Here is a 12,267-nt window from a genome sequence, read left to right as displayed (position 1 = left end):
ATAGTATATGTTTACATGTTTCAAAATCAATTACATTATGATGACAAAATAAACTGATTGACGATTTAACGTCCCATCCTCAAAGTGCTGATGTTTTCCTGTTTCACTGATTTCCTGAGAATACAAGTAGTTTTGAAAAGTGTCAACAATTAAGTTGGTGAGTTCATAAGAGTTTTGTTTGAGGAAGAAACTGTTTTCCTTGTAAAAGCAATAGAGTATGATTTCCAGAAAATCCAATATTTTCTTAGTTAACTGTCAAATGAATGCTCCTATGTTATGCGATAATGAACCCTAGAAAGAACCATAGATTCCTTCTATAATCACTCAACGTATATAAGTTATATAAAATTTAAGTTAAATAAACCGTTGAATATAATGGGTCTGCCCTAGGTCCACAACCAAACAAGGAACATGAGATAAGGCGGGCCCACCAATTCTAACTCGATTTCAATTCAATTTTATATAACTCTAACATGTACACTTCGCAATTATAGCTGAAAACTAACAATTCTAACGATATGTAGTTTTAATATCATAAAAACCATTTTGTGTAAACCTGGTACTTTGTATTTGTACCCCTTTTTGTATAAACCCGGTACTCTGTATTTGTACCCCTTTTTGTATGAACTCGGTACTTTGTATTTGTACCCCTTTTTGTATGAACCCGATACTTTGTATTTGTACCCCTTTTTGTATGAAAACCTGATACTTTGTATTTGTACCCCTTTTCATATAAACCCGATACTTTGTATTTGTACCCCTTTTTGTATGAATCCGGTACTTTGTATTTGTACCCCTTTTTGTATGAAAACCCGATACTTTGTATTTGTACCCCTTTTTGTATAAAAACATTTTGTAATGTAAATGAACATAAACTATACCTATTATAATTTATCAAAATGTTTGTAATGTATATTCAACCTAACTATACCTATTATAGTTTAGCATTTTGTTTGTGGTGTATAAGAACCCTTTTCTATGTAAGTCGAATGTATACCAAAAATATAACTATGTTTATCATGCCTTGTTTTGTACTAATGGTAATGGTGGAGGATTATTACAATTCAGTGAGTATTTTCTGTTATATAATTATACCACAACAAGAAACACATGTAAAATATGAAATCCTCAAAGATTAACACTTTGCTCAACAAGTTACAAAGTGTGATGAAAGTTATAAGCTGTTATCTGGATTTTGGCCTTTCTACACTGTTTTATAAAAATCATAGAAAAATCATACGAAGTCGAAAACTGAATCCGTAAATTCTGAGAGTTCACAAAATGTGTCTAGTTTATTCATAATTTTTATTATGATTTTTAGAAGTCTTTAACTTGTGTTAAAATGTTCATATTCACAGACTGGTCTGGATTCTTTTCTGAAAGGATAGGCAGTTTTGTAAAAATCACCATAAATCGTAGAAATATCGTATGGAGATGTGCAAGTAGACATTTTAAAGGTATGAACCTGAACTATTTGCATAGTAAACAGTATTGAAATATATTAAGTTTAAGATAGTCAAAACAGTCCGTGAATAAGACTCAACTTTTCTGATGAAAGCTGTTGTTTGAGTTTAGTTAAGTTTTTGGTGTTTTAACTTGTATTCCCCCCCCCCCCCCCCTAAAACTTGAAGAAAACATGAAAATGTAGGGGTATGAACTCACCTTGTGTGATTTCAGTGGGTGGATGTTGAAGAAAGGTAGTGTTCAACTCAAGAACACTTAAAACGGGCTCAAAACGCTAAAAATACGAGTTTGGGTGAAAATCCCGCGTTAAAATCACGTAAAACGGGCTCAAAACGCTAAAAATATTGAAAACCGGATAGAAATTGCTAAAATCCGAAATTCAGGACCGAAGGTGCGAAGGTTCGGCTCCTTAGGAGCATAGAACCGAAGGTAGGGTTCGGTTGTATATGGGAACCGAGAGGTCTCGCAGGCGACTCATCAGAAGGGACCGAAGGTAGTCTTCTCGGACCGAAGGTAGCCTCTCGGACCGAAGGTTAAGTTCGGTTCCTTAGCAGGTTCGGTTCAGGAGGTGGTTTCGGTTCTAAGGAGGTTTCGTTTCCTTAAGGGAGGTTCGACTCCTTAAGAGGGTTCGGCTCCTTAAGAGGTTTCGGTTCCTTAAGAGGGTTCGGCTCCTTAAGAGGGTTCGGCTCCTTAAGAGGTTTCGGTTCCTTAAGAGGGTTCGGCTCCTTAAGGCTGTTTTTCGCGTAAACTTCGGTTTTCGAGCGGTTTTCGATTAAATTAAGGGTCAGTATGCCCCGAGTGATTATAAGAAGTTGAGAGAGATTTTGAGAGAGATTTTGAGAGAGATTTGGGAGAGATTTCACACACTTGGAGAGATTTCTCATTCAGAGAGAGATTTGGGAGATATTTCACACACTTGGAGAGATTTCTCATACAGAGAGAGATTTAGGAGAGATTTCACACACTTGGAGAGATTTCTCATACAGAGAGAAATTTGGGAGAGATTTCACACACTTGTAGAGATTTCTCATTCAGAGAGAGATTTGGGAGAGATTTCAAACACTTGGAGAGATTTCTCATACAGAGAGAGATTTGGGAGAGATTTCACACACTTGGAGAGATTTCTCATACAGAGAGAGATTTGGTAGAGATTTCACATACTTGGAGAGATTTGGGAGAGATTTCACATACTTAGAGAGATTTGGGAGAGATTTCACATACTTAGAGAGATTTGGGAGAGATTTGAGTGAGAGAGAGATAGAGTGAAAGAGATTGGGAGAGACTTATTTTGTGACCTTTTTGAGTGTTTGGCTTTGTAACACAAGGTTTGTAAACCTCTTTAAGTCTCGTTATGATTGTTATATGCCCCCGAGGGTTAAGGAATAATGTTTTATCGAATAGTTTCATCACTTGCCCTAATTAGGGTTTAGAATTTCTGAACACGTGAAAACTCTAAGTGATAGTTTGTATTAGGATTGCGAGTTGTACAATAAGAAACGTAATGGAAACCCTAATATACAAGGGTTAGATGAGTTGACCGGTTTGACTTGTTGACTTTAATTGACTTTGACTTGGCCAAAAAAATTGACGGTTGTCACATCATCCCCCCGTTAGAAAGAATTTCGTCCCAAAATTAGTGTTTCGACTGGGACTTCAAGAATTTGGAGGAAAGATGGGGGAACTTTTCATAGTATAAGAAATTGATTATGGTGGGGAACAACCCGCCTGATGTTAAATGACAACCTTGGAATTTCTTATTGTAACTTGAGCTGAGTCGATTTAAAAGGAGTTATTGTTTTGGAATGATAGTGTATTCTACGTGTGCCTTTATGCTCTCCGCTTTATACTTGGTATTACCACTATGAATATTTTATAATGTAATTTGTGAGTACTAGTATTACGAATGCTTCAACAATTTGTGATGAAATTTGCCATATAAGTCCTACCAGGTCTTTTATAATCGCTTGGTGTAAACTAATCGTATATCATTAAGATTGCAAGAGCGTTCGGATGAGTGACCCCGCCTTAAGCCCACAACCAAACAAGGAACAGGAAATGAGGCGGAATCACACATTCTAAGTCCATATAGTCTTAATGGTATATGACCATAATGTTTACACTAGCCATCATAGATTCACTAGTAAAAACCCTGCATTTTTATATAGAAGATAAGACTTATTCGGGTTTTTCCGTGTTCTCGAGATTTATGGTTGATATACTTTAATCGATGCTAGTTTTAGTAATAAAAAGAAATTTAAAATTTAAACTTCGATGTTAGAAATACATACTGATATTTACGGGCGGTTTCGGGGTGGTCTCTCCTGCGGTGATCGCAAGCACCCTTCCAACATCACCGACATCTCTTGCTCTTGGGCAGTCCCTTTTTAAGTGTCCCGTTTCGCCGCACTTGTAACAGGCTGGGCTTACTCCAATGCCAGGGACCTGGTTGATGGGTCGTGCTGGTGCCTTACAAAAACGGACAGTGTGCCCCTCTCTATTGCAATTTTTGCAATGCATCTTTCGGCAAGCCCCAATGTGATGGAAGTTACACTTGTTGCATTTCGGAAGGGTTCCAGCGTATTGTTTTATGGGTACTGGCGTGGCGAGGGTTGTGGCAGCATGAACAGCAACGATCTGTTGCTTCTTAGTGAAATCCTGGGCTGGTTGGTCCTTCTTGTTGTCCCAGAACTTTCTTTTGTTGTTCCCTCCTCTTGCTTGATTAGGGGACTGCACAAATTTCGAAGACTGTTTCGGTCTTTTCGAACCATTGCATTAATGTGATGACGCCCTCGCTTCCATTGAAAGAATCGGGTTTGGCACTAGTAAAGTCCTTGTACGAACATTCCCTCGTACGTCCTGTACTGTCCCCGTGGTTAGAGTTTGTGGATCCAGATCCAGCACCACCGATACCAGTCGTACCAATTTGTGACATTGCGGCTGCCACGGCTGCTGTTACTGCAGCTTGGAACATTGCGGGATCAAACTGTGGAGGTGGTGGCGGAGGTGGTGGTGCTGCTGCGCTGCCTGAAGGTCTGGAATTTTTCTTCGGTGGAATAGTTCTGTCATAAGTTTGTAAAGATGAACATACGGTAAGTTCCCAATAGCAGTGACAAGTCGGTTGTTATTGAACTAGATTTTTCTGTATTATGCTCCGACTTAAAAGTATCTTGCATGCAATTCATAAAGAAAGTCCATATGAATGAATTTATGAGTTTAGTAGTGACCCAAATGTAATCTTGTGATTTGTTCCATGTCTGATCTCCTCCTAAGATCACTTGACATATACCATTTGTGTATAATTAAGATCCAATAGGCCGTTAAACTTAATGAGTCTGCCCTGAACCCACAACCAAACAAGGAACAGAACCCAAGGCAGACTCACCATTTCTAAGTCGATAGTCTCCTGATTACACATAACCTTGAGGTATACATTAAGTACTTTTAGAGTCGTCATAAGTAAATCGTTTGTAATACCATGTTATGAAATATGTGGTAAACTCCCAATGAAATAAAATGCATGCCAATTTTTATTGATATTCTCTAGGTCATAGAGTTCAGGAAAGTTTGACCTTATAATAGGTCTACGTTTTTGTTAATGTAAGGAAAAACTTTGACGGTGACACGGCCCCTTGAATAGGGTAGTCTCTACATTTGAAAGGTCGAATTTATGTATAGGACGAGGCAGTGTTTCAAACGCATGCCAGGAGTTTGAGTCTGTAATGATATGTCAGTAGTGTACCCACTACTCGTGGCGGGTGATGTTTCGTGGGGCGTGAAAGTCTGCATTGTCTTATCCTCTGCCCTGGCTTCTGCCATTTGATGTTCTGCTTTTACCACGCGTTTTCTCTAACGCTATGTGAAGTTCCCGATACTCCAAATCTTGGATCTGGTTGCGGTCACTTCCCTCTGAAGGCTTTGATGTGGTTTCTGATCTGTTCATGGTTTCCATCCAGTTGACGAAGGCGAATTGCGGTGATCTTGGTGGTAGTGCCAACCTCCATGATTTCGACTGACCGATGCTCGTGTTTGTACGCTTAAGTGAATGATGCAGCGTATTATGACGAGGAGAGCCCTGTCTACTAATCCTCCTCTGTTGAGGTTGCAGAAGCCTCATCCATGTCATGGGGAGGGTTTTAACCTTGTTCCTAACTCTGTCTCTGTAGATCTACGGCTTATCGAGGTGTCAGACCATGGAAGCCTCGTCGAGGTGTGGCGACTGGAGGTTGTATTGTAGACCTCGGGCTCTTCGCCAGAGTCTTCTCCTATTTCTTCTTTGTCTTTATCTTCTTTTTGGTTTCGCTTCCTCCGGATCTTCATCTGAATTGTATTTGGGTCTTACTCTATTATTTCCTCAGGGTCCTCTCCGGGGCTTTCTTCGTTCTAACCACCATCTTCCTGGGTAGGAGAATAGGGATCTCCTGGTAGTTGAGCTCTTGCCATGTTGCTTGTGTGAGAATAGGGGTAGAAGAGATAATTAATAGGCGTCTAATCCTATAATTACTTATAGGGGGTGATCCTTATCAGTCATGTCTATAATCACATAGTGCATACCAGTTATACATAATCTGAGATGGAATAGACCTCCGAATAAATGACTCTACTCTAAGTCCACAACCAAACAAGGAACAGGAAGTCGAGCAATAGTCATAGATTCTGAGTCTATAATATCTTTAATTATGTATAACCTTAGCGTATGCACTCAATCATTATAGACCTACTAATAGGGGTCTTTAGTTTTCACATAAGTTGGTTATAGTAGCACAAAATACTCCTATAGTATTTTAAATGTTTGACTTATGTTTTTCAATGTTTGTTTGTAGATAGAGTTGGTAAGTTTTTAGACTTGTTGCAACACCACAACCATTCCCGGGCATATGCTAATCACTTCTGGGTTAGACATAGTTGATCAGACTATGTCATTCCCAGACCTGACTATACATCCCCAAGCCTACTTGTGCCATTCAACAATCATTACTTTTGTTTTATTCTAGTATGATGCTGACCTAAGTATGCATGCATGCATGTATGATTTTAACAAGAAACTATTTATTTCTAAAAGTATAGTCTTTCGAAAACGTTTAATCAGAAACGTTAGTCCCAATGCATTTATAGTTTGTATATCTTATGTGGTTCGATATACTTAGTTCACTATAAACAATGCTCTGATACCAATCTGTCACACCCCCAAACCAAGGATGGCGGAAACGCCCGGGGGTGGAGGACTTCATGTAAAGTATCACAACAACGAGTATAATAGTGCTCAAAGTAAATACAACCATCATAAATATAATTGAAAAGGTTACACCATAGTATATGTTTACATGTTTCAAAATCAATTACATTATGATGACAAAATAAACTGTTTGACGATTTAACGTCCCATCCTCAAAGTGCTGATGTTTTCCTGTTTCACTGATTTCCTGAGAATACAAGTAGTTTTGAAAAGTGTCAACAATTAAGTTGGTGAGTTCATAAGAGTTTTGTTTGAGGAAGAAACTGTTTTCCTTGTAAAAGCGATAGAGTATGATTTCCAGAAAATCCAATATTTTCTTAGTTAAGTGTGAAATGATTGCTCCTATGTTATGCGATAATGAACCCTAGAAATAACCATAGATTCCTTCTATAATCACTCATCGTATATAAGTTATATAAAATTTAAGTTAAATAAACCATTGAATATAATGGATCTGCCCTAGCTCCACAACCAAACAAGGAACAAGAGATAAGGCGGGCCCACCAATTCTAAGTCGAATTCAATTCAATTTTATACAACTCTAACATGTACACTTAGCAATTATAGCTGAAAACTAACAATTCTAACGACATGTAGTTTTAATATCATAAAAACCATTTTGTGTAAACCTGATACTTTGTATTTGTACCCCTTTTTGTATAAACCCGGTACTCTGTATTTGTACCCTTTTTGTATGAACCCGGTACTTTGTATTTGTACCCCTTTTTGTATGAACCCGGTACTTTGTATTTGTACCCCTTTTTGTATGAAAACCTGGTACTTTGTATTTGTACCCCTTTTTGTATAAACCCAATACTTTGTATTTGTACCCCTTTTTGTATGAATCCGGTACTTTGTATTTGTACCCCTTTTTGTATGAAAACCCGGTACTTTGTATTTGTACCCCTTTTTGTATAAAAACCTTTTGTAATGTAAATGAACATAAACTATACCTATTATAATTTATCAAAATGTTTGTAATGTATATTCAACCTAACTATACCTACTATAGTTTAGCATGTTTGTTTGTGGTGTATAAGAACCCTTTTCTATGTAAGTCGAATGTATACCAAAAATATAACTATGTTTATCATGCCTTGTTTTGTACTAATGGTAATGGTGGAGGATTATTACAATTCAGTGAGTATTTTCTGTTATATAATTATACCACAACAAGAAACACATGTAAAATATGAAATCCTCAAAGATTAACACTTTGCTCAACAAGTTACAAAGTGTGATGAAAGTTATAAGCTGTTATCTAGATTTTGGCCTTTCTACACTGTTTTATAAAAATCATAGAAAAATCATACGAAGTCGAAAACTGAATCCGTAAATTTTGAGAGTTCACAAAATGTGTCTAGTTTATTCATAATTTTTATTATGATTTTTAGAAGTCTTTAACTTGTGTTAAAATGTTCATATTCACAGACTGGTCCGGATTCGTTTCTGAAAGGATAGGAAGTTTTGTAAAAATCACCATAAATCGTAGAAAAATCTTATGGAGATGTGCAAGTAGACATTTTAAAGGTATGAACCTGAACTATTTGCATATTAAACAGTTTTGAAATATATTAAGTTTAAGATAGTCAAAACAGTCTGTGAATAAGACTCAACTTTTCTGATGAAAGCTGTTGTTTGAGTTTAGTTAAGTTTTTGGTGTTTTAACTTGTATTCCCCCCCCCCCCCTTCCCTAAAACTTGAAGAAAACATGAAAATGTAGGGGTATGACCTCACCTTGTGTGATTTCAGTGGGTGGATGTTGAAGAAAGGTAGTGTTCAACTCAAGAACACTTAGAAGATTGCTTGAAGATTCGAAGAACTAACACAAATATGATGAAGTTTGTGTAAGCAACCTATGATTTGAGTAGAAAGAGGTGGAATAATCATATGAAGGATAATATTACTTACCAAAAGTAGATGAAGAACTTGAAAATCAGCCTTGAAATCTCGAAATTTAGAGAGAGAAGTGAGAGAGAATGGATTTTTGTTCTTTGGTGGAGAATGAGAGAAATGAGAGAAATGTGAGGAGGGATAAGGGTTTCCAGCCTTTGACCAAGAGTGTGGCTGGAAAAATGGTGGGAAAGGACAATGAAATGACTAGGTATGGTGGAAGGACAAGGGCTGGTCATTGAGTGGGTATGGGGTGGTTGCTTGTGTCATATACTAAGGCAATGTCAACACTCCACCCATAAATCTTACCTACTAGATTTTATTCTTAGGCAAGGATTTTCCCCAAAATATAATTAAAATAAGAATATTTAGGGTTTATTATGTTAAAATACGAGTTTGGATGAAAATCCCACGTTAAAATCACGAAACACGGGCTCAAAACGCTAAAAATATTGAAAACCGGGTAGAAATTGCTAAAATCCGAAATTCAGGACCGAAGGTGCGAAGGTTCGGCTCCTTAGGAGCATAGAACCGAAGGTAGGGTTCGGTTGTATATGGGAACCGAGAGGTCTCGCAGGCGACTCATCAGAAGGGACCGAAGGTAGTCTTCTCGGATCGAAGGTAGCCTCTCGGGCCGAAGGTTAAGTTCGGTTCCTTAGCAGGTTCGGTTCAGGAGGTGGTTTCGGTTCTCAGGAGGTTTTAGTTCCTTAAGGGAGGTTCGGCTCCTTAAGAGGGTTTGGCTCCTTAAGAGGTTTCGGTTCCTTAAGATGGTTCGGCTCCTTAAGAGGGTTCGGCTCCTTAAGAGGTTTCGGTTCCTTAAGAGGGTTCGGCTCCTTAAGGCTGTTTTTCGCGTAAACTTCCGTTTTCGAGCGGTTTTCGATTAAATTAAGGGTCGGGATGCCCCGAGTGATTATAAGAAGTTGAGAGAGATTTTGAGAGAGATTTGGGAGAGATTTCACACACTTGGAGAGATTTCTCATTCAGAGAGAGATTTGGGAGAGATTTCACACACTTGGAGAGATTTCTCATACAGAGAGAGATTTGGGAGAGATTTCACACACTTGGAGAGATTTCTCATATATAGAGAGATTTGGGAGAGATTTCACACACTTGGAGAGATTTCTCATTCAGAGAGAGATTTGGGAGGGATTTCACACACTTGGAGAGATTTCTCATACAGAGAGAGATTTGGGAGAGATTTCACACACTTGGAGAGATTTCTCATACAGAGAGAGATTTGGGAGAGATTTCACATACTTGGAGAGATTTGGGAGAGATTGCACATACTTAGAGAGATTTGGGAGAGATTTTACATACTTAGAGAGATTTGGGAGAGATTTGAGGTAGAGAGAGATAGAGTGAAAGAGATTGGGAGAGACTTATTTTGTGACCTTTTTGAGTGTTTGGCTTTGTAACGCAAGGTTTGTAAACCTCGTTAAGTCTCGTTATGATTGTTATATGCCCCCGAGGGTTAAGGAATAATGTTTTATTGAATAGTTTAATCACTTGCCCTAATTAGGGTTTAGAATTTCCGAACACGTGAAAAATCTAAGTGATACTTTGTATTAGGATTGCGAGTTGTACAATAAGAAACGTAATGGAAACCCTAATATACAAGGATTAGATGAGTTGACCGGTTTGACTTGTTGACTTTGACTTGGCCAAAAAAATTGACGGTTGTCACAGAGAGTGAGACAAGGCGACTTGGCGAGACAGCGACGCAAGGCACAAGCGACTAGCGAGACAGCAACACAGCGATAGCAGGCGAGATAGGCAGATAGAGACACAACGAATGGCGAATTGGGCAAATGGGGATGAACCGATTTTGATTTCTTGATATCGCTTGGAGAATTTGGACTATTTGACTAGTCTGATGAGGAATCGGGAGGGGCCAAAGCCCAAGTTTGAAGACAGCAGGCCTATAACTAATTTTTTTTAACTATAATTCCTACTTCTAGCCCAAAAAATTTGTGGGGGGGGGGGGGCAGTGCCCCTCCTGGCCCCATACATACTACGTCCCTGTCTCCAATCATGTGTTTATTCTTCTAAGTTTTATTTTCTTTACATGTAATGTAATGGTTAACAATTACAATAATTTATTCCCTTTATTTATTTTTTTAAGAAATTATGAAAACAAAAAAGCAGTGATTACCAGCCTACCACATAGATGGACAAATTGATTACATAGATGGACAAATTGATTAGCAACCTAACATTAACAAAACATATTTTTTTTACTAGTTGATTATTTTTCTAATGAAAATTTTGAAATGTATGTTGCAGCCTTTTTGCTGCAATAAATGCTAATTTTGGCGTCCAAATTAGCATATATATATATATATATATATATATATATATATATATATATATATATATATATATATATATATATATATATATATATATATCCGTACTTTCCTCAAGAACTGCCTTGACTCCACCAAGTCCCTTCTACTGGCACTAATCGCTGCTATTCTCTTCCTAGGCTTGCCCTAGGGTAATCACCAATCCAAACTCAGTCCTCAGCTACTGAAGGTATTCTCATGATGCCAATTAGCCGCTACCTGAAAACCATCACATGTGACGAGGCTCGGATAATCCTTCGGGTAAGGGACCCGTCCCTACAACTGTTAGACTCAAACGAGAGCTGCGCAATAGGGCCAATCCCAGAACTCTGAGATTATTCAACCCTGATCACATGTGACTTAACGTATTCACCTAATGGCTAACTCCCATCACTCAGAGTCCCACAAAGCACAAAGCAAGTAGCATTTAGACGAAGGGAAACCTAACCACATAATCTAATTATACTGCTCTATCCTCTACTCAGGAATCTATACTAGCATGTAATTCATAAGGCTCATACTCATATAACCGGCACATAAGGCATCCTCCTAGATCCTTAGTCCTAATCTAGCATGCTGTTCTAATGAAGCCGATAAACATAATCATAAACTTGTATGGGTACTTTGGGGAATACTTACTTGAGCTCGGCCGGTCGCGCACATCACACACTTCGTTCTTTCTCAAAACTCCTTTAACTTATCTTTTAGAAAACCATTTTCTTGTAAAAGCTTTTAATTCCTTCGTTTGAGTCCAGACACCCCCGAGGGTGTGTCCGAATCCCTCAAACCAAGGCTCTGATACCAACTTGTAACATCCCAAATTTCGAGTCCAAAAATTTCATTTTAATTAACTGAGTATAAAACATTCATAAGAAAACTACGTGAAAATATATCGTTTCGTAAATCAACATAACATGTCTGAAAACCCAATCATAAAGTAGCAACATGTCAGAGTACAATCCCAGAATATCTCAAGTGCGGAAAATCAATGCGTGTGTGTATTATGTGCTGCTACCGTGCCAACTCCTTTCCCTTTGATGAAGAGGTACCTGAAACCAAAACTGTAAATTGTAAGCACGAAGCTTAGTGAGTTCCCCCATCGTACCGCGTACCATACAATCACATAACATACATATACTGTCAGGCATATCTGGGTGCCCGACCTACCCCTTCGGTCCTCTCGACCGGATACTGCCTAGCATATCTGGGTGCTCGCCTCCCCTTCGGTCCTCTTGACGGATACTGCCTAGCATATCTGGGTGCTGGCCTCCCCTTCGGTCCTCTCGACCGGATACTGGGTACTATTTCACCCCTCTACTACTACCACATAAC

This window comes from Lactuca virosa, chromosome 3 (genome assembly GCF_052849685.1).
Source record: "Lactuca virosa cultivar CGN04683 chromosome 3, Lactuca_virosa_CGN04683_v6, whole genome shotgun sequence".
NCBI classification, from domain to species: Eukaryota; Viridiplantae; Streptophyta; class Magnoliopsida; order Asterales; family Asteraceae; genus Lactuca; species Lactuca virosa.
The sequence above is the reverse complement of the archived record's forward strand: the minus strand, read 5'-3'. Positions refer to the sequence as shown.